The following is a 23542-nucleotide window of genomic DNA, read 5'->3' on the forward strand; positions in this document are numbered from 1 at the left end:
TCGGAAATCGCGTTTTACTACGTCTGTTACGTAAACTCTGAAGTCTTTGCTCTCACTCCAGATCCGCCCGCGGAGAAGCATTACCCCCGAACTGGGCATCCGCGAAGTTTCTTCGCGAAATTAACGAAATCTTGAAAGTTCCGCCCGCTCGAATGTACCGTTTCACGAAGAAAGCCCCGTAGCTAAAGATAATGAAAATGTTCGCCCGAGGATGCGTCATTTTCCATGCTGATTGAATCAAAACTAGTCGCTCGCGTAATAGAATTCTATACACAAGTTAAACATATTATTCATCTTAAAGGAGCAGCTGTTGAGACGTCCCTGTCATTTCTTTTAAATTAGTTCTTTAACAAATTCCGAATACCTCGAGTTGAATCAATCGGTAACCCTTTTCAAGTAAAATTATTAAAACATCTTTATATAACTATCATTTAAGTAAATCTGAACGTTGTAAGTTAAATAAATTACCAATTTTATGTAAGGTACAGATACTGAAATATTTTGTAATCTTTTCTTCAATTTTTTTCTAAAATCAACTTTGTGAGACAATTCTGTTTGCTTTGATAGAAATACAAAGATTACTTTAAGTTAAGTAAATTAGTAATTCTTTTTTTATGTTGGAAGATTTTATAATTTCTTCTAGATGAATTCTCTGTGTAATTCTATATACTTTAAAAGTATCAGACGCGAGATCGTCGAAGAAAGATAATTATCCTGCCTTATAATTTTAAACATTTCAGGAAGTAACGAAGAGAATTATACCAGACTCCATAGCAGAAAACACTCTGTTTTGTAAATATAGTGGCTTCTGCATGTATAATCCTTCGCGTAAAGTACTGGCCGTTGAAAGCTTTTGTCACAAGGATGTGATTAACGCGTCGTGAAAATATTTCGAAGCGTGCTGCGACAACGTTTAAAATATTTAATTATTTACCTCTTGTTTGCAATTTAATCCTACAATTACACATTCCTGTAACACTATTTATTTTATTTACACGTTTAGTCCGTAATTAATTCGCGTCGGGCTTGGTTGGTGTAACGAAGAACAACATTATTCACCAAGTAAAAGTTTTACTCCTTCCATGAGTGCCGCCTCATGACGTTCACAAAAGTTTATACGTCTCCAGTTACGAATGAACAAATAGAACGAACAAATAACAAACTTTTTCTAGAAAATGGTGGTTTCTACGTATATTGCAATATGATACGAAACAAGCTGATTAAGTGCGTTGAAATTTACATTTATTTTATATCTACGAATAGATAATATTACTTTTATCTTCGCAAACAATAGCTGTAGCCTATCCTATTTAATTTGTTCGTTACCCGCTGCTTCTGCCTTTATTTCGCACCACATTTTCTTACACCCGTATTTACTAACCTCGATCCTATAATACTGCAGCGCCTACTCTCAAGTTATTCACCTAAACTATTTAATTTTCCAATATTCGCGCGATTAAATCGTCGAAAACTGCACTCTAACCATGCGAACGGTATTCCGTACGAAGTCAACCCGATTCCTTAAACTTTCTCCTTGGAAAATTGTGAAATGTTGAGCGCTAATCGCGGCCAACCTTCGGAGAAGAAGACGCGAGCAACCCCGCATCCGACTTCCGGAGCGAAACGCGTGCGCGGGTGGTTTTAATGGGGGTAGGGGGGTGATGGCGGGGGCGCGGTCGCGGGTGCAGAAACGTCGCACTTCAGTTGGGTTTGGTTCGCGTTTCGCGACTGGCCTCTGGCGCCTCGAGGTGCCTCTTTCGTTCCGTTGATCCGCGCACACCCGACTCCGTGGTTCGGGGACTTTCGCTCGTTCGTTCGTTTTTCCCGTGCATCTTCAAAGTTGCAGTGCGAGTTCGTGCAATTCCACAGACAGGTCCGACGCCTCGTTTATTTCCAATTGGACGTCGTGGATGGAACGTACGTGTCCGAGATTTCGTGAGTGAAATTTCTCTCAGTGATTGACAAAGGGTTGCAGTTGTTCGCAGTTGCGTCACTGTCGCTTTCGCAATCGTAGCGAACGAAAAAAAAGCCGAGCTTTCGCGTGTCATAAGATGTTCGAAGGGTAAAACGTATAAAACGAAAAGAAGAGATTTCATTGTGGATGTTTGAACGTTGTCGTTTCCTCGATGATAGACCACCTCGATGATGTTCTCGTTTGCGGAGACAGATGTTTTTACAGGAACTTTCGCGAGACGCTCTTTGACGATCGAGCGCTACGTATTTGGGTTAACTGACGGTATTTTAGATAGAGTACGAAGTTCGGGCATGCAAAACGTTGATCGACGTCGGACATCAATTCTCGAGCGCGAGAGAGACCGACAATTGCGTTCGTCCTTGGCACTCGGCTATTCGAAAAGTTTTCCTCTTGATCGTCGAGATTTATGAGTTCCACTCTCATGACTCGGCAAGAAACCCTTGTTTGTTTGTCTTTTTACGATCGTGTATACCATTTCACCGGGATGTTTGCCTTTCGCCAAGTTTTGATCGATGCCAGATAGCAGGATCGGAATTCGGCTTCGGAACGTATCGCGTTGCAAAGGTGTCGCATAGCAGCTTTTATAACAGGATGCTGAAGAGCAGCACAATTACCTCTACAAACGCAACTACCTGTGTATCCGATTTCATACGATTTTTCAGTCTCCTCGAAACGTAGACTCGTCTGGATTGCGCGATTCCATTCGAGTAAAAACATTTACATGGCGCGCGAATACGTAGCGTATCGCGTCGTATTAGAGGCGAAGGTCGATTCGAGTTGGTGGAAAAAGTAGGAGTAGCCAGTAGCTGGGTCGAACGAGGTTGCCGATAAAAACGCGGCGCAACGATTTTCCAGTGTTCAAGTTGGCTGGAACTCGAATCCTAATGGAATATCTGATTCCCGATACACTACAAGTTTCACGATTTTCCTCTTTCATTAATTTTAATTCGTATTTTTTATCGGTTCAGCACGATCGTTCTTTTTACGTTGCAGTCGTTGCTATTCCGTCGAAGAACAAAGTTCGAAGATCTTTGCGAAGAGAAAACGTTGATAGCTAATGCTGTGCGAGTCAATTTATTCGCTTTTTATCGTCGAAGGAAAAGAAAAATAAATAGTTGGAAGTTTGGTTCTTTGTTGTAGGAAAAATTCTATTATTAACAGCGTTTTTATTCTGCCTTACTTTCGAACTGAAACGTATCCGATTTTGCGACAGCAACTATGAAGAAACGCGATCGAAACAAAAAGTTGAAATTACAAAAGTTCGTAGCGTGGTATTGTTCCTTGTTAATAACAAGTAATTATAAAATATTGCATCGGCAGAATCGACGGAAATAATATTGCCAGTGTCTCTAACATGATTTTAGGAGATTACTAGATAGCAAACACGTAGAGTTTACAACCGATTACATGCTAAATCGTTGATTGTATTTTCTGATTCATAGCCACGAATTGCGGTTCATTGTCCGAGAATGCAGTATCGAATACGTAGGTAAATTCTGTAATTGATGCGATCAGATTACTCTGTTGTTCATAAATGGATTTATCATACAGTTTGAAGTAATATATAAATTTCTATTAAGAAGATTAATTAATCAAATTTAATCGTGGGTGTAATATAAATAAGTATAATAACAATTTATTATGCAGTTTTACACCAAACGACGTAGAACGAGGCATGATCCAACGTGATCCAATCAGATAATTCGTGGATTAATTTCACGATATTGGTTATTGGTCGATGTCGTGTGCCGTTGTAACATATTTGTGTATATATGCAAATTCAATCTTCTATCACGACCAATCCGCATAGTTTTCGATTTTCCCACATTACTTTGATGTAATTGATTACGTGTAGAGATAAGCTCGTAGTACAACTTACAACAACACAAAGATACAGATTGTTAGGCAACTCTAATAAGATTCGAGACGACTTTGATTTTGAGATAACAGACATAACGCAAAAACCTGTTAATCTAAAAGTCTGAAGAAAAATTGTCGCTCTACTTTTCTCCGTTTCCATCATACATACAAATTATTTCAGAGTATTTTATTTTTCATTCTCGCAAATTTCTATCTTGCGTAGTCGACACGCGTCTTTCTCGTCGTCCCCATCAACCCTTGTATCCATTTTTATTATATTCTTTGCAAGAAGATAATGTTACTGTAATACTACATAGTTGCAACGTTAGTTTAGTTTTCAAATCATCAGCAACCTGTACTGTAAAACCAATTTGGCATCTATATTGTTAACTACATTTTAGTTGTTAACGAATTATCTCATAGATCGAGTCATCCTAAAATCAGCGTATTTTTAGTCCATTCACACTTTTTAGCACTATAATCTTTCAACGCGAATCTGCGCAAAAACTTGAACAAATCTGTACGATTAGTCGAGCAACGATACATCAACAAGATACATGCGTGTAACTCCTTTATTAACGAGACTTTAAAGACCAAGTCCATCGATTTTCGATCAATCCTCGGATCGAAGCGGAGAACCAAGCCCTCGAATTTCACCTTTACACGCGATTTCGTGGCTTCGGCCTCGAATTTATTTTCCGCTGCACGCAAGAGGAAACAGTCGCTGTATCTATAGCGGGCAAGAGACCGTGTAATCCTAGTACAAGCTCGGGGAATGGTTCACGATTAAGCCGAAGCTTCGTCGAAGCGTCAAGCGTAGTTTAACCGGAGAGTTCATTATAAACGCGTGTAAGGACCGCGACGACCACGAATTTTCCTCTTTCGACGAATTCCGCAGCAGAATTTAAATTCTTCGTCAACAGCTTCGTTGCTTTACAACGATTCAGACTATCGTGCCGAGCCTCAGTCTCCGAACGAAGTTTCGTAGAAGAAGTTTCGACAACTGAAGTGTCCTTTTGTCCCGATACAAAGACGTGAAACGAAAACGAAAACGAGGGCGAACAACGAATTGAATTTCGGGACTGACGCTCCTCGGGACGTGAACGAACTTCGATGTTGCGATGTTGCACATAGCCGATTCTGTTGACTTTTTGAGAAACCTAGAAGCAGAGAAGGGCGGATTCTGCGTGGAAAGGGAAATACGATCGTGTCGCTCCGTCAGTGTCGCGTTACAATCATTCGTCGAGCAGAAAAAATATCTCCACCGATTGACTCAAATACCGCATACTTCCTGGCATCTTCTCTTCGCGATACGTGACAGGAATCGCGACATTCGTCGCTCTTGTTTTCCACGTTGTTTCATTCTATCGTCGATGCGTTTAAGTATTATTAATGGTTCAGGAAAGACAGAACGTTGACGATGAAATTGAAATTCGTTCTATTTATTTTTCATCCTTATACATAGCCGCTTGTACGTCTTAGATCGATTGTTACTTTAATAATTGTAATTAATATTTTATTTCCCACCCATTGGCGAATACTTTCTCACGATTCTTAATTTTAATAATAGATGATAGTAAGAATTAAAACGAAATTAATAGAAATGTTTCTTTCGCAATTGATCCCAGAATCGCTTTTTTATTGTTCACGTGTCTGTTTCAGAAGATTTTCTTTTTCGACGGTTTTATGTAACTTTCGAAGATCTTACTCACATTCCGAGAATATCTGCAGTTATAGAAACTTTGACATGGCAGGGGTTAGGTTGTTTTTCTTTACTAAAAGGATGGAGCAGCAAAATTTCGAAGCTGTTATTTCAAGGGATTTAACTTTGTCCGATGCACGTAATTCGAGCATGAAAGAGGGTTTAGCGTTCTTGTAAATACTTTGCTCGGCTACGAAGATTCGATTCGAATAATTCATTCGTCGCGGTAACGAAGTCGTACATTTATGCAAAGCTTTAGTTATGTTTCCGAAGCGATGCGAATATACCACGTACGTATCTATTATCGTTAAAAAGATTAATTCTTACTTTCCACAAGAACCATTATTATCTTGTTCTTCTATACTTCGATATTCATTATGCGCTGAAGATATTCGATGATCATATTCCCATCGAGCTTCCGTTCGCTTGATTTAACGTCTTACTTGGTATACGCATTACATACACATATTATATACGTTATAGAAAACATCTTCAAATATCATTAATATTGTAACGAGATACGATCATCATGGTTGTATCGATAAAATGTGGAACGAACGCGAAAAGAATCAGAAATTACGAGATATTTGTTACAAGTGCAAAAATAATCAAAATATTTGAACAGTCGTTGTACTGTTAGCGATAAGTTACGATATTTAATGAGACCAACTTCAACGTTAATTATATGCTTAAGATACTACTCACTCTGTGTACTAATTTTCTACAAACTATATGTTTGTAACAAATGTTTTGTAACCTGTGCGACAATTTTCGGATTTATTTCAAACTGTACCAATGTAACTAGCACGATCTTTCCCCGTTATAACGCTAATAAAGTTTCGAAAAGCTTCGTCCAAGAAGCACGATATATATTCGTAAAACTTTCCTAATACTTCTAATATTCTAATAGTTCTAATACTTCGTGAGTATATGTATATCGTATATAGGCGCTATATGTTCTGTTTTATTATACTTGAAATAAAGAATAATTACACGGAGCCAAGCTATAGCCAAATAATTCAAAGAAAATAATACAATGAATCTGGGCGTGAAAATCTGGTAAATGCAAAATCCTCGTTAAAGAAGGGTTTACGGTGGTGATGCGATTTAAGCCGCGAGTTTGCGCCAAAAATTTCGCCTATTATGGGTATAACGGCATGTTCGTTGCGAAACTTCCAGCGCAATGAAATGTTCAAGCAAAATTGGTTTACGTGAGATTTAACGAGCGAATCTCTGCGACAAATGATCGCGATCCTGTATTTGAAACGGTCGTATCGCCGTTGCGAACTTGCGGTTCTTGCGAAATTCACCACGTACAAATAAACGTCGACCGGAATCGTTGAAGCAGTCGACGGAATCTCGAAACGAACGGATTAACGTCACACGAAACACGTAAAACTGATTGATCATAACAGTTTCTATAATCGGAAAACCGTTGGATGCCGAGACAATCGGGTATCGATTGCCTTCGCGTGTGACGCGATACTCGATCGTGTATCTTTGCCAGAAACCGTTCGAAAGGTGGCAATTACGCTTGAAAATGATCCGTGACAAGACTTCGTTGATAAATTCCGTTATCGCTTTTTCGATTTGATTATTAATTTTCCAAAGTTAAAATGGAAACATCGTTCCGATGGCGAATTAAAATATACTTTCGTTTGCTGATTTATCAACGGTTGCATTGTTAATTCTGCAGTAATTCAGAGCATATGTAATATTTCGAAGGAATATATAATTTCCGGAATATAATTAAAACACCGAATCGTTCGGATAAATTATTATTTCCCAATGGAATTGAAATAGAGACGAACGTAGGTGATTATCGAAGCTTTAAATATTTTATTCACCGTTTTATGGAAAATATGTAGCAGTTTGCAATTTTTGATACACCGTACGAGTACATCTGTATCAATAGTTGCGAATAAATGGAAACCGACTAAATGTTTTACATTATACAGGAAAATCGCATCGCTTAGTTAAACGAGCATTCGAATCAACCGTTGTCAGACTTCGATTCTCTGCTGGAATTTCCTGTTTTACTCGGTATAACGTGAACTTTCTCCCGCATACGTACGTTGCAATTAGTAACTACGTAAAGTGTGATTACAATTCCGGTTTAATTAGACGTAAACTTTGTAGCGCAACTAATGAAATTTTAGCAAGCGATAAAACTTGCAAAGACAGGACAAAAAATGGTATCACGGTCGAAAAATCACGTATTACGATAAACGCGTGCGCCGACGCAATAGAAAAAGTATCTGTCGACGGCTGGTTCGCATTTTCGACATTTTGCACGCGCTGAATCTCGTCGTCGGCTAATCCACGTTGCAGCGTTACAGGCGACGCCGTACGCCGCTTGAACGCTGCATAAAAGAATTCAGAATTAACATTTCCAACATCGTCGAGGGATTAATTACTTTTATTTCAGCAAAGTGTCCTCAAGTTTCCATCGAATCTCTTTTGTTCGCTTCAAAGGGCTATTCTTCAAAAAGCTCGGACGCTTCCGTCACCTCTGATCGATCACGCAGTTTTTCCCTCTGTTTCGATGCAACGTCACCCTCCAATTTATTGCGGCAATAAAGCGAATTCCTCGAATACCTGGAATCCTGATCTTCGAGATATTTCACCGGTATCGATGTTTTTCAAGATTCCAAAGAATCTCTGTCACACCCTCCGTGTTATATTTAACGAGTCTGAAAGTCGCGATACTTTGTAAAATTATACGTCGCGGTAAATTCTCGTCCTTCCGGATCTTTTATGTTGCTTGGATAACGATGACCCACCGAGGCGCAGAGATTAATGCGAACGGTTTGGTAGAAACAAGGCCGGCAATAATTATTCGCGCAAAACGGCAAACGCTTTTTAATTTCTCGATCCAATTTGTTCTTTCACCGCGCGTAAATTAATGGTGATTTACGACGATGTGTTATTCGCGTCTGGCGTCGTGACGTGACGAAACATCGCAGAAAGGGTTGCAACGAACTTGGTGTTTTTTTTGAAAACACGCGAAACCTCGCCTTGTCATCTGCTCGTTGTGCGCGAGTGATCGTGCTCGTAGTAATTAACGATTCTTACAGTCGTTCGAGTCTTCTGAAATTTGCACGTTCGAACGTCGTTCTCGTTATTCGCTCGACCGGTTTCCATTTGAAAACATTTTACCTTTCCTACCGTGGTCATTGCGTGTGCATTACACAGGAGATTGGTCGTTAAATAAAGAAGTAGAGTCGGTCGAGATGAGCAGAAACTATTCATCTAAATAAGGCCGGTTACCGCGAGATAAATTACTTTGTCCACATACGAGTATCATCTTGCGGATAGGCAACGGTCGTGTTCAACAAAGAGTTCCCAACTTCAGATTTTGCTTGCGTTACAACGAAACAGAAAGCTCATAAGCTCGCAGATGTATAGTACGCTATAGGCATATTTTTCGAATTTTTTCCGGACCATTTTAGAATTTTCCTGGTGCTTTTGCAACATAGTCCGGTATTATTACTTTTTAGGTTAGGATGTTTCGAAAGCAGTGATATTACGAGTTTGCATTTGCGATATTACAATTTTCATAATTAAGTTACGAAAGAAATTCAATCGACAGAGCTATCTGTACAGGTTTGGCGTTTTACTTAATTTTAAGAACAACTTGTATTGTTCAAACGAAACAGAAATGCTATGGCTGTTCAACGTGTTTAAGGATGTACCTAGGTATCTGTAAAATGAAGATACAAATTGCACAATGTTGCTAACATTTCTGTTTCCTGCATGAAGCATTACCAAGTGAAAGAAGAATAAATTGCCTGGATGCTTTCGTTCATCGTTCCTATCGTTCCTACTTATAACATCCATTCGATTCATTACAATCATGGTAACCAATTTATCTAGTCCAATGGCTGAAAACACGCCATAAACAATGCTTAACTTTTTAAAATATCGCGATTCTCCTGGCTCTTTCTTCTTCCTCTCTTACATACCACCAATCATCAGCTAACGACTATAATCTTTTGATCAAACATCCCTTCTTTCATCCCCTATTTCCTTACACTCGGTAAATACGAAAGTCACACAGAGAAGAACAAGTTAACCCGCCGTTTTCACGGTTGCCTGTGAACAAGTTGAACGAGAGTGGAGCGTTCAACCCGTCGTCGAGAGGGCCATGCCGGGGGCGTATGTACGACGAGTGGAGGGCATTCATTGCGACAGTAAAAATTGTCAGTTAAATCCCCTCGAGCCAAACCACGACGGCCACGAGCAGGGACAAAGGGGTGAAACGAATAAGCCTGTGGGTATCGTTACCGCGCTTAATTACGCTGTTCGCTCGAGAGTTGCCGTTTTTATGACCGTTAAAATGGCTACGCGAAGTTTTTCCGGCAGGCGCGTCGCTGAAATAATTCGCGATAAATAAGTACAGTCGGGCACAAAAATAAGTGGATAGGTAGTGGCAATAAGTCCCAACCAAGTTTCGTTAAACACGGCTCGTTAACATAGAAATTTACGTATGAATTTCAATTATCTGGCAAATAATCGATGTACTATATGAATATATACCAAATAAATTTGAGCGTATGACGTCCGTCGAATCGGTCAGAGGAGGCAAACGAACGCGTGTGATCGAGACAATTTTCGAGACATTGATCCTTGATACGTTATTGTTTGACGTTTAACATCGTTAAACGTTAATTAGTTTCACTGAATACTACATGTAATAATTTAAGCAAATAAACGCACTTTTAGGAGAGGAACGAAGCATATTCACTTCGAATGCAACTTTGGATACTGTCGTATACCCGAGAATTCATAGCAACCCATAACAATGATCCGCGTAAATCCGCTCCTGAATGCAACAACCGACTGTCGTTCGCCAGCCAATATCTGAAGCCCCTTACACCTATCACGCATACCAATCCCGCTTGTTGGACAATGATTCGATTAAACTTCATCGATATCTATTTCCATTGCGTCATCCTTTTTGTCCGATCGTAGACGGCTTAAACGTGGTACGTCTTTTCCTTCGTGTTGCCAGACCGCTTTTCACGTGGAAACAAGATGCTCGAGGCGTGTGTTTCGTTCGTGCGGGCTTGATTTATCGGCGCTGATTAAGTGGTCGCGCGTAATTAGAAGGGTCAACGAACCGCTCTGGCTGGCCTGTTGAACCGAGCACAACAGAGAACTGTTACGCGAACTTCTTGCTTGACAAGGAGCGTCGGCTGATTGGTAAATTTGGCTGGTTCGCTGTTTTGATTTGTGGTAAAGTCAGATTAATTTTATAGAGTAATTTACGATATGAACCTGGTCTTTCGATGTATGTACTACTGTTGATACTTGCAAATGTTTCGGGCGTACAGATGGACGTAGTTGTTAATACCAGGCAATTGTGAGTTTTGGCGTAGTTATGTGCTTTACAGTGCTACTTCGTTAATTTACGGTAGACGTAAATGACAAAGCAAATGATTTTATCCTATGAAAAACGAACCTACGTGTTCGTCTTTCGTCGACGACTGCTTACTTGTTTACTGGTTTTGTTATTTAGAAAAGAATGAATTTAGTGGATGGATTTGTTTCAATGTTCGACCGTTTTTAAGAATGCTCCTCAGACTACAAGGATTTTAATCCTTTTTCCCGCGGTTTACTTTAAAGCAGATGTTTGGAATATTTATTTTCGTCGCGACTCTATATGCTGCTTTATGTTAGAAAAGGAATTAAAATATTTCAATTAAATTGTATTAAATTATTACATATTAAACTTATTTACGAAAATATGCAAACTATTTCGCTTTTAATAAATTTACAAAGTAATTATATTACAAAGCAATTCTCTTGAATATAGCGAGTAGGCGCTTTAATTATCGTGGGAAACCTAATACAATAATACAATTGGAAGAAAGAAATTGTACGGGCGAGTCGTTTATTCTCAAATGATCAGACTACTATTTTTAATGTAAATGCTTTACGCGCATAATCTTCAACCGATTAATTAAGTGAACTCGATCGTTGTTTACCATAGTATCTCGTACTTCACATCGATAGGAAATATATTTATCGCTTCGATCAGAAAACTCGACGCACGTACATGAAAGAAACCAAGTAGTATCGAATCAGTATTTTCCGTTGAGCTACACTCGTTACGCTATTTGCAGCGTGAACGTTCACTGAAAGTACGTCGGTCTTTTTATCTCGCTTGTAGCACAGTTTGTACATCGAGTATGCAGATGACGTTTGGCCCTACGAAGTTCCTTTGAGATGCATGTAGAAGCTTTTCTGAACACATGCCACGAAAATCCAGGTTCCGCGAATGACGAAATTTTACACTCTGGAATTTCAACCTTCCACCGTGTAGCAAGCGTATGTAGCCTTCAGATCTTTCCGCTAAAATATCTTTAGGTCTTTTTGCATTCAGAATTTTTTCTCAAGATTTTATCCGAGTTCTTTCGATGTGTAGCATTTTAGTGTGAAATTCTTTTCTACACATATTTACTTATTTACTTATTTTTTACATACGTCGTATAAATAATCATTTTTGAAGGATTTAAATATCCTACCTTCTCTTTCATTCCTGAGTGAAATATATTCAGTTACCTCTCATCATATCTGAAGTCGTTAACACTGTTAACTCAATTGATTATTTAACCCGTTAACAAATTAGCAAACTCTATTATTTTCAGTAACGAGTATAATTATTTGCGAGTTTGGGATTTCTAAACGAAGATCAATGCTCTTCCGTGTTTGCAGTAAAATAATATTTAAAGGTATATGATAAAAAATATGAATCAAAAATCTTGGTAAAACCTGCTTACGAATATAGACGAAATTTCTAAACAGAAAACCAACTGATATTTGTCTAATCATTGTCCTACTGTAGTATCGTGAACAAAAGGCCTAAGATATCGGCCGAACCGTATACAAAGTGGCGAGAGCCGCGGCGCCGTCGAGTACATCAATGTGTCGCCGGTCCTTTCAAGTGGATAGTTTTCGTGGAAAGGGCCTGCGTGACCCTGGCCACGGGCGTTTAGGGACACGTGTCCGATAGGACGGGAAAAGACAAAGAGACGCTAAAGACAGTGTTAGTTGAGACGCCGGCGAGAACGAATGCAAAAGGCGTGCAGTGTGAGTTGAGAAGCGAGAGCGTGCGAGTGCAGAAGCCGAAGACTAGAGTTGTAGAGTTGTAGAGTTGCTAGCGTTGTAGAGAGATCGAGTTGTTAGAGTTATAGAGTTGCGAGAGTGACTTGAGTGGAATAAGACTTTCGTGTTTTAGTTCAAGTTGAACATTTATCGTTTTCTATCCGATTAATCTCTGTTATTTTTATTTATCTTAATAAACAGTATTAGGAGAATTTTACAAATCTAAATTATCCTAATCCTATCCTTTTTCCGATACTACACTACTAAAGTTTCTTTGTTTCTATCTTTTGAGGAGAAATTCAAACGCATAAAAATTTGTGTAGCAAAGCGCGCATCGCGATCATCTGTCAGCACTCGATACTAATCGATCACTGTCAGACAACGCGACAAGGTTCCGTGGTCGATGCGCCATTTTGCCGTCAAAGTACGAAGGTTTATAGAGCTATATAACTCATTGTTAATCGATGGAAATAGGTCAACACGTGCTTAGAATACGAGCTTTCTCTCCTAACTGGCTCGTTTTTCCTTTAGATATAAAAAGGATCAAAGGAAGCAAGCAGTCTGTACTCCCTCGACGAAGCAAAATAGAATTGCTCCAGTTGGCTGGCAGATACGACGATTACAACATCCTATGAACTTGAACACCGTGTCTACGATATAGGACGAATTCTATGTACTTTCTTACAAATTTCAAAGACGTAGCACAGTAGGTTATTTTCGATGTTTCTCTATTTTTACGAAGATGATATCCTTCTTACACTAGTATATTATTTAATATCGTTTCAAAGACGATTCCTTTATATTTTCTTTCTCTTTTTATCGACAATTTATATTTGTGCATATTTTTAGAAGAAATAGAATCAAGCTTTTAAGATCGAAAGATAGGAAATCGAGTTTGCATAGAATTTCGCAATAAATTTCTTCCACTGGTTTCTTCAGCGTCCGAAAGAAATAATTAAGATGTAAGCCCCTTAGACATAGTTAAGATACGACCCATTAAATTACATATTCTCATTATATAGATTAAGAGAACGAAGTAGTTTCAAAGAATGTTCATTTTCACTTTAAAGGTTGAACCAAAGACAAGCCAACTTCCATATCTCGCTCGTTCTCTAACTCTTCGAAAGCGCCAACGTCTTCTATTTTATATCTTCAACTTTTCTCTTAAATCAGATGCCTCTCTCGTATTTCGTAAAAAAGATATTATACGTGGATGTCCAGAGCATTCTTCGCCGTTTGAATCAGAAAAAAAAAGAAGAAAAGAAAAGAAAACAGAAGCAATTGTCTTTTGCTACACGGTTTAACAGCGGTAAAGTATCTCGTTCTCCACCATGAAAACGATAATTAAGAATTTATACGACTGTCAATAACGACTCCTTATTTCGATACATCAACGAAGCAATCTTTTCGCGTTACTGTAACGCAGGATATTAAAGTTTAATAGATTTTTGCGATTAATATCATTCTTTCGGAAATAATAGCCGAAATCGGTTCGCATAAACTATCTGTTCTATATTACGGATTAATGGACACGTTAACACGAATAACGACAATATCTCGTGTTCTAGCAATGGATATCGGCGATCATCTCACTCGTGAAACAATTTCAATCGATGGAATTTAAAAAATTACCAGCGTCGGTACTCGTGCAAATTCCAGCCGAACGCAACGGTTCAATTTTTCGCTATTTCGTCGGCGGTTTCACGCAAAAATAGAATTTCCTCTCGGTTTACTCCGGCGAAATAATTTTATCGATCCTTTTCACTAGTTTTATTACTTTCGTCACGGATGAAATGAAACAAAAAGACAGAAAAATGCCATTCCTTCGAGCTTTTCCCCATTAGTCGAGCAATTGAGGCAGAGCCATGCGTTACGCGTAACTAATTCATGGTTATCGGTTGCTTTAATAAATCAATGTCCGGGATACGAATGTTCCTATCGTATGATAATAACTTCGGGGAACTAGAGTTCGCCCTGTGAATACTAATTTCGCGCGGAACTGGAATTAAACGTACCAACCGGGAGCCATTTCGAGTTTCCGTGGGCCATTACGGAAGATTTCGTTTTTACTTCACAGGGACGGATTCGACGTCGTTTATCCGACGCAAGACCACGCGATAGATTACGTTCGTATTTTCGCGTCCGCGTGTTACTCTGTAATTCTCCGAGATCCAAATACTTCCTTTCCTTCTTATCTACAACTTCAATATTTCATTCTTGCATTAAAATTAAATTCTATTCACAGAGGTGTAATTACGCTCTTTTAAAATATGGAGTTTGAAGCAATTACAAATAATTAATTCACCAATGCCATTTGTTGGACTTGCCAACACGCATCTTGGGCTCTCGGCTGAAACGATCTCACGTGCTTCTAAACTGCTCTCGCGGCAACTAAATGGCTTGAGAGCGCTTTCTTGCTCGCGACGGTATATCCATGAATAAATAAATTATATAGGATTATTGTATTTTCTACAATTGTGATGCGCGTGTTTGATCGTAACGTCGATTCTATCTTCCCCATCTCTGAAAAAAAATATCATTATACGACATCTACTAAATGTTAATCGATGAATGTGGAAGATAAAGAGCGAAAGTATTAAAAAACTGAGATATATGATGGAATATGAGAAGAAAATTTTGAAAAGGAGAAACAAAGATCTGAAAATTTGCAAAACTGTAGACATTTGGAAAAAGTCCACGAGCCGTCTAGTTCATCGCAAATTCTCCGTTTCTAATTTTTGTTATCCTTCGCGTTCATAACGGTCCGACGTTCAACGCTATTTCCTATTTCATTCTAATTGCCTCGATATTGTTAATCTAGCGATAAAAATTTAATGAGAACCGCGCTGTACCGTGTCGCAAATTGCACAGGTATTCGGTGGAAACCAATAAAGACGATCAACGACCAGTCACTCTCCTTCAAAGTCACGGGTTGCGTTGTAACGAAAGGCAAGTGTGCTTCATTCGGTGAGTGCCAGCCATTAGCGGTCACCGGCAACACGATCCTACGCTGTTCTTTCATTCAACGACGTCGAGTTCCGGTGTCATGGTCGAGGCCTTTTCGTGACACCGTTCACCGAACCGCATCGAACGCGAGCTTTTGCTTCATTAATCTCCCGAGTCGAGCGGAATCGATCAATTAACGTCGATAACGCGTGCACGATAATTCCGCGTTGCCAGAGGTCTCGTCATTACCCTCTCTCCGGAACACGTCTTTCCTCTTCTTTTCCCCTTGCCTTTGTTCTAAAAAGGCAAAAAAGAAAAAAGAGGAAAGGATAAAAAAAAAGTTCTACTTTCGCACTATGACGTATACCAGAACAGTGGGGACTCCGTTGGGAGCCTCTCTCTGTCTCTGTCTCTTCGTCGTTCCAAACGAAGAAACCGATGTACGTTTCCGTTTGCACAGGAATCTCGCTTGATCCGTAGAGAACACGTTTCATTTTCCCTTGATTGTCGTGAACCACTGCCCATTCTGTTTTTGCGAGCCTTGAAAATCGTTCGATGATGAACATCAAAGAGGAAAGTTTCCGCCAGCGAGGTGACCTTTGTGAAAAGGCATGCTAATTTCAGAAGCAATGACTCTCGATGTTTTTTGGTGATCGATGATGGGGTTAAGAGATACGGTAAAGTTTTGAGAGAACTTTCGCCTGGAAAGTTAGGTCGTCGAAAAATGATTTGTAACGTGCGAAGTCGGAGCGCAAAGTTTTTGTTATTGTAATTAATTATGATTGGATTGTTTAGTATACTGGATTTGCGTCAATTTAAATTGATAATTCCAGCTGTACGTATGCATAAAATTTTCAACGCGCTTACTTTTTGGTGTGTACGTATCAGTTTATCGTCGCTGCTGTTCAAACATTCAACAAAAACTCGATGACATAAAGGATAGTAGAACGCTATAAAATTAATTGCGTTTCGTTATGCCATATAATAAATTTTCATTGTAACTGTGCTTTGATTAATCCTCTCGGCGATTAATTTCACTGCATTATTGATACTATCCAGCTCATTGAATTACAATATTGAGATTGCAATTTCGTCGCCGCTTTACTACGAAAATTATAAATCCTCTGACGATCTTCGATCTGCTGAAAAACGATCGAAGCTATATATTTGCTTTCCTGTGGCCTCTCGATTATCAGAACAGTAATGAATTATTAAATTCCATTTCTACTAAGATTACATAAACTCGATCACATATTTTTGCAGCAGTCGAGTAGTCAAAGTAGGACGTTTATCACGCTCGAATTCAGAAGTATCAATATCAATTTGTATTGGCAAGATTTCGAACGTGAGCTGTAAAAGTGCAGTAAAACGATCGTAAGTTCGATTCGATGCTGTATAAAAATAACTCTGATAGAACGAACCGAGAATTCATTCCATGACTCGATATCGGCTAACAAGGTCTTGTCTGGTCATTTTTGCGGAAAATATCAGAAACAGATGGAAAGAAAGAAAAAAGGAAATAATGGAAATAAAACGGCGGAAACCATGGCTTTTGATGGAAGCTACGAAAGGTTTTCATTACTAGACTAAAACCACAGATATATATTCTTGAAGGAGGAATTGTTCAGGAATAGTTTTATTTTATATTGAAAAACAAATTATTGGAAAATTTTGATATTATTTTTAAGGCAATTATTACTGCCGAGAGATGGATTATACAGTTTGCTCGGATTTAAATTCTAATTATCTTCTCCTTTGTTTTTCAGCGTTGTACGGTAGAAACGTAAATAGTACAGAAAACTTTTCAACCACTATCCTCAGGCACGACGAGAACTTCTGGAAAATCAGTGCGCTCGAAAAATATTTGAAAAGCCGTGTTTAATCCTGTAGCTTGTTTATTCGCATACTTTATTTATTTACGCGTATAAAAAATATTAAATTCTTATAAAAAATTCTCCGTACAGTGAAACGAAATTAAACGAATATCTCTACTGTTTTAATATCTATCAGAATGTTTAAAAAATAATCCCTCGGCTTTTGTCTCGTATTCCTCATTAAATTCGGACGAAAGTTTCTACAAAACGTTCGAATAAAAATAAATTACTCACGAAATGAGTTATCATCGAATCTTAAGATAAGAAATTTCTTTCACCCACGAGGGGTGGTCTGTGTTCTTTATGAAAATTTCAGTCGACGGTTTTCTCGAAAATGTTTCGGCGTCTCCCAAAGGGACGCAACCCTTGGCTTCGAATCATCCCTTGGTCACTCCTCCCGCGATTATATATACTGACCCTTGGTATTAGCTCCGACAAAAAAGAAAAAATTTCTTTCCTCTTCTCTTCGTAGTTCGTTTTTTGCGACAGTATCCTGGTTATCTGCCCTCGCTCTCTCTGCAAATACTGTCTTATCTGCCTTTCCCCAAGTAGCTTCAAACATCCTGACGATTTAACCTTCAATAAAAAAGATATATATATCAATTAAATATGCGAAGTGGAATGTAAAACTCTCTATTAAGTGGATTAGATCAATAGGAGCAAATGTTTCGAATAAAGGACGACGAACAGTTTTATTATTTGTAACATAAAATTTAAGACCATGGCTATTCTTTATGAATGATTCGTAAAAGTAAAAACCTTGTTAAACTTGTTATGGAGATACTTGTTGGAGATACTATTTTCAAACGTATTTTAATAGAGACTCTGACGTTGATGCAGGATACGTTGTTTTACCGCCATAAACTTTTGCGGTGCACATTTATATCGTAATGAAATTTTCATGCAGCTCTATTTCGGTAGAACAGTAGATGCACTAGGATTTAATTATATTTTCCACGCACGCAAATTGTTCAGATACAACCGCATCAATTAATTTCCTCTATTTTTCTGTTAGCTTCTCTGCTAGAATCACCCACATAATTTGTACTTTCGACTACAGACGTGTCAAAAGATTTTTATTTCAATAATTAACATAATTAATTTTGTGTTTGTTTCGTGATGCTGCTACCTTCGAGTCGATATTTTTTCGAATTTTGTCCACTGTCGTTAAAAGATATTTTCAACTTAGTACGAAGAAATCGTCGTTTCGACTCTACGCGACGGTTTTTTGCTTCAAATACTACAACTTTTCTTAATCCTCAAAAATAGAACGAAATTAGCACGTAAAAATTTGAAGACCGTAACAGAGTTAAATACCATAATAGTAGCGATCCAGAGTATTTCGAAACCCATGGTTCAACGTGGGTGTGGAATTGCACTTCAACGGCTCCATTACAAAGTTTTGTACCCGAAATAGATACGCGAGTAACGCGTATCGATATTCACGTCGAGAAGAATTCAATAGGGGTGGAAATCAATCCAGCTGGTATTTTTCATTAGAGCTTCCTGCGCCGATAAGCACAGTCTTTTTTTTTTGACTGGAGGAAAAAATTCGTCGATAGTTTGACGCTAGCTCCGCTACCGCGGTTTCCCACGGAAATTTCGATAATGTATTCCGTGCATGAAGTCTGAATCAATTTCATTGTATTATTTCCACGGTGTTCTCGCGTCTGCTACACGGGATAGTTCATAAATGCCTGCCGATATTTCACGCGGCCGAAAGTTCAACCAACGCGAATAACAAAATATTTTGAAATGGAGTTAACATTGCGGGGAGTGTCACTGATCAGAAGATTCGCGATAATTTAGAAGAAATAGACTAACACGGAAATATAAATTACGTTGAATTTCTTATTTTATCTCTTCATTTTTAAATTCAAGTTAAAGCGAATGTAACATCATGTAAAATAATGATCTTTCCGAGAATGTCAAGGATGTCCATCGGAGTTACTTCAACAGGAATGTTCATTTTCTAGAACAAAATTGCCAAAAATTCGTATGCCTCTGAATTGCTGAACTCGTATGAGAAACTATATGACATTCGATGATTTCCCTTCTAAGTATGAAATTCAACTATTTTATTATACACACTGCGAAGCGATAAGATTCCGATCGCTATAGATTAAAAATTTGAATACCGTGAGTTATTTATAATAAAAAGAGTCTGTCGCAGTAGAAAGGAAAATGTTGTACGTTCATTCACCTGCTCCGATCTCCTTGATACCGCAGAATATGTTGTTACGCAATGATAATCTCCGAAGCAGTCAGTAACATTTACCCATCTTCCTTGAAGGATTTACTAGCGTCTTTGCGTCATGTCGCATCGTCGTGAACGCGTTGTTAGTTTCGACTTAGCTTCTTGCGATTCCACTTTTCCCGAACGAAAAATCTGCATTGCGAAACAGAAATGTCTTCGTTGTAACAGACTTGCTCTGTTCAGAATCATAGCGAACAATCTGTGCGAGTAACAGTTGGGAACAACTTCTGTTATCCGAATTCCCATTATCCGAAAACCCTATGCAAACGCTTCGTTATCTGCTAACTTTTTTCCAACAATACCGCATCGTGGCTCCTTTCTAAACGAAAACGTTCTATACGGGCTTGATTAAATCGTGATATAACGCGATATCGTTATACGTACATATACATATGCACGAGGGCAATTTGATTTTTGTACCGCACCTATAAGATTGTAATTGAGTTTTTTCTATTTTCATGCGAACCTTTATATATTACATTTCCTTTTTAAGTGGTTTTAATTTATTTCATAATTTCAATTATATCGCAAAAACTATTTCGTTTAACGTTGGAATTTATCGTTTTCGTTATGTGCTACCAATTAATTGGTGAAATATTAATTGAAAAGTGAGATGTTAATCAATTTCTGTGCGATAGACTTGCTGTTTCAAAACAAGAAACAACATTAATTTTGCAGAAAGTATCTTCGTGCGATCAACATTTATAATAAGAAGTAATCTTAAATTCCACATTCTAGAATATTGTATTATTGATTTCAATCAAAATTTGAATTATTAAATTTGAATTGTTAAATATAATAACTTCAATTTAGCTAACTGTAAATGTAATTTAAATTTAACAGGAATTTGGAATTGTTCCAGAAGCAAATTGTTCGACCACTTTTCTATAAACATTTTTTAAACAATTGAATCTATTCCGTTACTCCGACGGTTTTACAAACAGGTTTTATCTAACATTTGAACGATCGTTTTCGTTATCGTGGTGTATTAATCAATTTTTGCGTGACAAGAGTTTTGTTTGAAAATGTTTAAGATTTATGTGCTTTTGTTGCTTTGAATTATTTCAAAAGAAAAATGTACAAGTGTCCATTAGTTATTTCCATAGATGCGTACAAACGAATAAATTCTAATAATAAAATCTCTAGTGAAAAATCTTATCCGAAGCAGGGTAATGTATGTACGTCTGAACATGAGTGTCTCGTATAAGCTACATACATCATGCGGCAAATACTTGAAATAAGCTCAATTCGAAATAGCTCGTTCCACGCGGCATCATTCAAAGAGGGTGGAATTTGTCGAATCATCGACAGTATTGGCGTTCCATTAAAATTTTATCTTCGTGCAGATTGCATTTATGCCCTGGAGGACTCGAAACGGTTAAAATACGTGGTCTCGGCGCAACTAGACGACAATAAATAACTGCAGATAGTATATCCAACTAGTTAGAGATGAATCACTATTGACACTTTAACGGCTCGTAGTACGCGGAAAGTTAAAATAACCGCAATACGATTTATCTATGGAAAATTATTTTTCATCGATGGTTTATGAAATAGAAATTCGAAGAACTTGTTTCGCTCGTGTAAGTAAATTTCAATCCGGAGTAATATTTACGTTTAAGGTACTTTCGACGTCGCGACCTCAAAACGTTGCTATTAAAAACTGCGAGAAGATTTAAAAAAAATTAGGTTAAGAAAATTTGCAGGTAATAAATTTTACAGGGGAACAGCAATAGAAGGGGCAAAAAAGGGCAAAAATTAAATTTGAAAGAGTTGAAGTGAAAAAGCCAGGAAAGAAGAAGGAAAAAATTATGAACGCTTAAATTAAAAAATGTTGAAGTAAAAGAAAAGATAAAAATTAAGCTGCGCCAAGAATTTATTATAAAAAAGGTTTAAATGGTAGAACATTGTGTTGCATGAAAAAATAGCAGCAAGTGTAAAAATCGAGAATTTTGCCATTTCTTTTTTACTAGAAACGTGAAAACCTCGCTTCGGGATCTACCCTGAATATTCTGTTTACTCGTGTTCGGTTTCCTCCCCAGAGAACCCGATTTAATCGGCTACCTATTTGATGCTTGCTCACCGATATCGTAACCACTTTAAGCCCTTGGGTACTTTAACGCATTCGCCAGGCAAACCGACTAACAATCAATAATATCTACTAACGTAAAAGGAGGACAATATTAATAGTATTTAGCACGAATGTCTGGTGAAATATCGCGAAACACGTCGAGATTAAAGGCGAATCGAGGTATTTAGTCGATGCTACGAACGTAGCTGATTGTTAGAGTTACAGAGCTTTGTTTGTTCGAACAGATTTCGACACAGTCTGTTGCAATCTAATTAACATTTCTCTCGTTAATGAGAATAATACTATAACCGAGAACACGAACACAATATATTCTACGCGTTTTTGTTAAAATTTTATATTACTCGTACAAATGTCGTTAGTTATCGTTAGGTATACAATCGTAAGTTTGGATAAACGCGAATAGTGTGACTTTCGTAATTGTTAATTATATCATTTATTGCGAATCCTCTCATGGTTATTAATCAACCTTTGCTATATTTTTTAAAAAGTTTATTTGATGCTGCTTGGAAAAATAGATGGGAAATGTAATTTAAATGCTAATCTCGCGATACTACGTCTGAATATAGTTTTCAGTCTGAATTTTTTTGCATTTCCTCTATCTTCTTTAATACGCTGACGCGGCGAATTTCTGTGTTACACAAAAATACTGTTTTGTAAGAGTTTTATAAGAATTTTATGTAAATAACAAATATATACACTCGTAGCTCACTCGATAAAGTTCGCGACACGGTCCCCGTTTAACACTTTTGAACGAGGATAACTTAGGTTTTCAAAAAGCATTGTCTGAAATTCTGTTAGGAATAGGTTTACGATAATCCGCCTTTGATTTGTTTCCACTTTGTCATTCTCCGTTCGTAACACGTGCTCTTAAATTCAATTTTTAGTAAGTAACTTTTGTTTCAAACTTTTTAGACTCATTTTCGGGAAAATATCTCCATACAACGTTAAAACTACAGTTGCAAAATAATTTTTGCAACAAATGATGATAATTAATTCAAGTAGGTCGTTAAAACAAGCAATCGCCGCAACAGCAAACAGCAGAGTTAAAGAAAAGAGAAATTGAAAATATAATTAAAAGCCAAGATCAGCGATGTTTTTCTTCGAAACATCAACAAACCTTCGCCTCCACAATTTGAAACGGTTTAAATGACATAATTAAACTACGAATCTCTTTCTCTTTTGCTTGCGCTGTTAATAACTAATTTTAGTAAATGCCGCCATAAACGATAGAATTAGTGAAAAGAGGAGAATTGAACAAAAATTAAACGATCGTTTCTTTTAAAAGTCTGGTAAAGCGGTGAACGTCTGCGCGTGGAATTTCCGGTGAATCGATCCGCGCGAGATTTCCCGCCATAAATTTCCATCGCCAGTCCCGTCGAAAATTTCCAATGCAAACGATCACACCGCGTCTGGTACCACTTTAACCGGCGTCTCCCGCTAATCGTTCCCGTTAATTAACCCGATCGACGACATCGAGAATCAGAGGGGCCGTTAACGAACGTTCTGTTTTTTCGACGCGATACGGAGCCCTCGATGCTACGCTGACTTTCGCCGATCGATTCGTTCCCACATCGTATCATAAAACGGGGAAACACGAGCGGAATGCGCGACGCGGCGTTTCGACGCCGAAATCTAATTACGCCGTCGCCGTGCGAAACAAAAAGGTGGGCCGGCTTGTTTGTGACGTTTGCTCGATATTATTCAGATTTAATTAACCGATGATTTT

The 23542-nt window shown here is 38.1% G+C and overlaps 1 protein-coding gene across 8 annotated transcripts in view; it reads left to right on the plus strand.

Annotated features, from left to right (window-relative positions):
* Positions 1-23542, plus strand: part of LOC126915803 (glutamate receptor ionotropic, NMDA 2B) — a 360824-nt gene that overhangs the window by 42857 nt on the left and 294425 nt on the right. For 6 of the 8 annotated variants that reach the window (XM_050720813.1, XM_050720837.1, XM_050720854.1 and 3 more), the window contains exon 1: positions 1697-1917. The exons of 1 other annotated variant lie outside the window; for it this stretch is intronic. The gene's annotated coding sequence lies outside the window, so the exon portion shown is untranslated. Of the gene's footprint in view, positions 1-1696; positions 1936-23542 lie in introns of those variants that run through there. One more of the 8 variants, XM_050720821.1, reaches the window with a different exon arrangement.

The sequence above is a fragment of the Bombus affinis genome, chromosome 1 (assembly GCF_024516045.1).
Source record: "Bombus affinis isolate iyBomAffi1 chromosome 1, iyBomAffi1.2, whole genome shotgun sequence".
NCBI classification, from domain to species: Eukaryota; Metazoa; Arthropoda; class Insecta; order Hymenoptera; family Apidae; genus Bombus; species Bombus affinis.